The following is a 5719-nucleotide window of genomic DNA, read 5'->3' on the forward strand; positions in this document are numbered from 1 at the left end:
TGGGCTTGTGCTCTGGGTCTATATTCCCTAATGTTCTTTAGTTCTTTATAAATTCTAGAGAGCAGACCTTTGCCTGAGTGCTTATTAGTTCATTTTTTTTTAAGTTTGTTGGTTGTCTTTTCACTTTGTTGGTAATTTTTTTGACGTGCAAAAACTTCTCAATCAGAGGTGGTCCCAGTTGTTATTCTTTCAAGTATTTCCCATATGATTTGATATTTGTTCATGAACTCTTTGCCTACCCCTATGCCTTCAAGAGATCCTCCTACTTTCTCTTTTAGGAGATTTAGTATTTCTGTTTTAATGTTCAGTTCCTTAATCCATTTTTACTTTAGTTAGTGCATGATGATAGACCTGGGTCAATCTGTGGTCTGTTTTAGAAAATGACCCATGTGCAGCTGAAAATAATGTGTTTTCAGTTGTGGTTGTGTGGAACACTCTGTATATGTCCACTTAGTACATTTATTGCAAGCTCTGGTTAAGTTCTGCTACTACTTTGCTAGTTTTTTTGTCTGTTTGACCTACCTTTGTAGGAAAAGGAGATATTAAAGTCTCCTGTTAAGACTGTGGTATTGGATATTAGATTTTTCATGTCCATTAAATTTGTCTTATATTGTGGGGTGTTCCTATCTTTGGTGCATGTATATTTATGAGTGTTACCTGTTCAACTTTAATTTTTACCCTCACAAGCATATATAGTGCCCTTCTTTATTCCTTTTGATCATTTTTGGGTTGAATTTGAGACTGTCTGTGATCAGAATTGCTACCCCTGTTGTTTTTTTTTTCTTAGTTGCAAGAGTGTGTAGTGTTGTTTTCCATCCTTTGACTTTCAGCCTATTAATATTTTTATGAGTTTAATGTGTTTCTTGTATACAGCATATTGTTGGATTTTGCTTCCTCATTCACTGTGCCAGTCTGTTTCTTTTAATTGGTGAATTGAGTCCATTTAAATTGTTGGTCATAATTAAGATGTATTGACTTATTATTGACATGTTATTTTCCAGCTGTTGTATACTCCTTTTTGTCCTGTGTTTAACTGTTTGCTCCATTTAGTGGATTCCTTCTGTTCTCATTCATGGAGTTCTAATGATTTTGATCCCTCTCTAGAACATCTTTTAGTAATCTGTCATCATGAAATTCTGTGGTTTTTCTTTGTTATGGAAGTATTTCACTTATCCATCAAACTTGAAAGAGTGTTTCAGGGTATAGCACTCTGGGCTGGAATGTGTTTTCATAAAGAAGTTGAAATATTCTGCTCCATTTTCTTCTTGACTTCATGTTTTGTGAAAAGAAGTCTGCTATTATTCTGACTTCCTTTCAGTTTGACCTACTTCTTTTCTCTAGTGGCTTTCAGTTCTTGTGGTAGATTTCTGGGATCTTGACTATTATATGTCTCAGTATATTTTAATTGGGTTGATGTTATTTGGAGATCTGCATGCTTTGGTTAGTTGAATATCAGATTGTATCCCCACATGTGGGAAATTTTCTGCTATTACTTTTGCCCATATTCTTTTTATATCATTTATATTGACTCCTTCTTTCTTATTGATGCCTATTTGTGTCATGTTGTTCATGTTTGCATCATCTAGTGTATAATGCATTGTTTTTTCCTGCATCCTAGTTGTTTTTAAGAGATCTTTTCTTACCTTTTTGCTGGCTGTAATGGCATCGTTAAGATCTGAAAGTCTATCTTCACTTTTACTTGAACTGTTTTTCAAGTTTTGATTGAGATTTTTAAGTTCTTCTATATCTCTTTTCTCTGCTTCATGTGATCGATTTCTTTCCTATATTGCTCATTGAATAATTCCATCATTTTTCTAATCTCTTCTATTTTTTTTATCAGTGTCTTCTTGGTAAGCAGTTATTAATTCTTTCATATAGTTATCCTTTTTTTTACTCCAGAGATTATTTCTGATCTGATTTCCTGTGTATGTTTCTGTATTTGATCCTATACCATAGATATTATTAATTCAGAGATTTATTTTCTTATTTAAGAGGATATTTCTGATCTGAGTTCCTCTATACCTTTTTGCATTTGTTTCTTTACTTCAGACGCTATTAATACAGACATTTTAGCTGTGTGACTCCCAATTTATTCTGTGTTAGTATTTTCTACTGAGATTGCATTTTGCTTCTTCTCTTTGTCATTTTGTATAGCACTATCTTTGACCTTTGGTGAACAGCTTTGAAGCTTTTATAACATTAGCAACTACAGAAATTCTTACCCAGGAGATATTATATTTTTTTTCTTTTTAAAGTTTTATTGACAAACATATAGCAATGAGACAGTTTCAAATCGAATCAAAAGTACAGTTTCAACAAATAATACACTACATATATTCTTCTTAGTGGTTAATTGCTGTACAAGATTCAGACTTGTGATCCTACTTACAAACACCATTAGAAAAAGTTATTCTATTCATTAAGAGAATGCAACTATATAGCTATCCCAGCCACTTTGAATACACAGATACAAAATGGACATTCATAGTTATACCCCAATTTTTTTAAGTTCCGTTGTTGAATATTATAGGTTTGTAAACTCAGCAAAATATTCTAAAAGAGTACAGTAGCCCATAATAGCATTGGTTCTTCTGTTTAACTGGCAATGTCAGAAATTATTGACCTGAGTCCCCCACAGCTCAACATAACAACATGGCTTTACTTCCTATATTTCATCTTCATGCTTTTCTACTGGATGGTTAAGACCAAGGTAAAGCAGGACCTGTGCAACCAGAGTTGTAGCTTTTTGGTCTGAGAAGGTCAGTGAAATGCCCTCAGGATTTATCCTGAGATCCTGTACCTCAGATTGTAGAACCTTTATCAGTGTCAGCCATGTGAATGAGTCACGGCCAATGCTTGGCCAATGTGCTCTCTGTGAAAGCCTGAGAGAGTGGAGATTATATTATTAAGGCAGTTATAGTTTTGTATTTACAAAACTATTGTTAGGAACAATAATAATGGGTAATGATATTTAGCAGTTGACAAACTTTTGTAAATAGTGGGTGTGTATTTTAGACTGTAAGAGCCACCATTATGTCTATATAGCTACTCTGATATTAAATTTGGAATTTGTATTTAAGTTAGTCCTGCTAAGTTGTCTGATTCCCTTCCCTTGATGTACCTGATGTTTTCCAGGCAGACTAGTTCACCTCGGTTTACTTTTTCCCCGCCTCTCAGTCAAAAGACAAAGAGGGAGGATGCTTCTATAGATATGGGTCTAGCAAAGTGCCTCAGCTTTCAGGGTGCAGAACTATTAAGTTTGAGTTCATCCAGTTGTGCCTGTATTGGATCTGGCTGCTGTGCTCAATTTCTTTCTGCTGTAGTCCTTGGAAATGAACCTCTTGTGCCCCTCAAAGAGACATTTTTCTCCTGGATTAGATGGGTTTTCTGGCCCCTAGTCTCTCTACAGGGACTTCCGCTGCAGAGTTTCACACCGGGCCTGTATGCCAGGGCTGGGCTGGGTCTGAAGGGCTCCAGAGTGCAGGACAGAAGGACTCACTCATAATTGGGCCTGGGATTGTTCAGGAGGTGTTCAGAGGAGTATTGAGAGCATGGCTGAAGGTTTCACTGACATGTGGGGCTTGGGCTGGTTCCAGAGGGATCCAGCAGGTTGACAGGAGCATGGAAGCTCTCCCAGAAACTCACCAGGCCTGGGCTTGGGCTGCATCTGGAGGGGTCCAGAGAGTGCAGCAGAAGTTCTCACTCACGTGTACGGGCCTGGGTTGGTTCGGGTGGGGTTCAGAGGGTTCCTGAGAGCATAGCTGAAGGTCTCATTCACACGCTGGGCTTGGACTGCATCCGGAGGGGTTATTCAGTGTTCTTGTTTCAGTTTCAGATTTATGCTTTCTCTATGGAACACAAATAGAAAACTTGGTTTAGCTTAATTGCACTTTGCATTTGCTTTACTTTTATTTTCTGTTATTGTTTAATTTATTTTGAAAAGTAAAAGCAAGTGTATGAACAAAAATCAGAAACAAAGACAGACAATATACAACATTACATAGGTTACAGATTTTCAAATCAAGCATAGCTGATTAACAGTGGTTGATGTTGGCCGGCCAAATAGATCAGCAGATTAAAGTGACTACAAGCAGGTGTAAGGGTCAGAGGTTTCTTACCTGGGCCTTCTGTGCTGGCCCTACTCCTGGGGCATGCTAAGAAGTCAATTGAGACTGGGTGTGGTTGCACCCACCTGTAATCCCAGCTCTAGGGAGGCTGTAAACAGGCAAATCACTAGGAGTCCAATCTAGTAGTGAGACACTGAACACCCTGTAGACCCTTCCCTAAAAAAAAGTCATTGATGTATTATCTATTTTTATAATCAAATCTGTTGCTCAGATTGACAAATATAATTATGTAAGATTATTGGACATATGGCTGTATATTAATGCTATCTTACATGAGATCTTAATTTTTTGTTCTTGTCTCTTTCTTTTCTCTCTCTCTTAAAAAAAAGTTGTTTTAAAACGACTATGGTAGTGTCCTAGCTGAGGCCCGGTGAGTGTCTGGGAGAGCTTCCAGCTACACTGCGCTGGCAGTACCTATTACTGGTCCCAATCCAGGCGCACCATGGGTGAGACCCTCTTCCATCCCCATATGACGCCCCCCACCACTCTGCAGCACCTCCCCTACCCTGCACAACGAGTAGGAATTTCTGCTATGTTCCGGAAACCCCCTGACCTAGTCCTAGCCCAGGCCTGGTGAGTGTGTGGGAGAGCTTCCAGCTACCCTGCTCTGGCAGGACCTACTAATGGTCCCAGCGCAGATGCAGCATGGGGTAAACACACTTCCAGCCCTTGGGATGGCCCCATCAATCCGTAGTAACCCCACACTCAGCACACAGAGTAGGAATTTCTGCTGCATTCTGGGAACCCCCAGATGCAGTCCTAGCCAAGGCCCAGTGAGTGTATGGGAGAGCTACCTCTCCCCACTATTGCACCTTGTCCCCTCCAGGCTGAGCTCAGGCCTGGCATACAGGCCTAGGTGAAACCCTGAAGCTGCAATCCCTGCAGAGAGTGTAGAGGATAGAAAAACGCAGCTAGTCCAGGAGCAGAAAATATTGCCAGAGGGGCACCACAGGTTCACCACCAAAGGTGACAGTAGGAAGGAGCAGAGCACAGCAGCCAGACCCAAGCCAGGCACAGCTAGATAAATCCAAACTTTGTAGATCTGCACCTAAACTTCAGTAGGTGCTAAAGTTATAACTAAAACAAAGATCTACAACAAAGGTCAGAAGACAGTACTACACAAAATGCCAAAAAGAAGGAACAAAATGCAACCTCAAAACCCAAGCCCAACCATAAAAAGTGCAGAGGACACTAACACACAATAAATTAAGAATCACACAGCTGAAAGCAATGAATCAATGGCTTCCGAAAGAAAGAAACAACTGCAGAAAGGTATAGAGGAACTCAGATTGGAAATGAAAAAAGAAATCCCTGAATTAATAACATCTACAGTAAAGAATCAAATGCAGAAACATATGGAGGAAACCCAATGCCCACCCAGAACAAGTGCAGAGGACACTAGCTCGGCTCAAATGCATCAATTAATAGCGTCGATAGTAAATACACAACAGCAGAAAGTCACAGAGGAACTCAGAGAACAATTCTTTTCTGAAATAAAATAAGAATTCTCAGAACTCATAGCATCTGAAGTAAAGAGGCAACTACAGAAACATAGAGAGGCAACCCAATCTGGAAAAACACTGCACTAAAAG

Source organism: Octodon degus, unplaced genomic scaffold (genome assembly GCF_000260255.1).
Source record: "Octodon degus isolate 3935 unplaced genomic scaffold, OctDeg1.0 scaffold00125, whole genome shotgun sequence".
NCBI lineage: Eukaryota > Metazoa > Chordata > Mammalia > Rodentia > Octodontidae > Octodon > Octodon degus.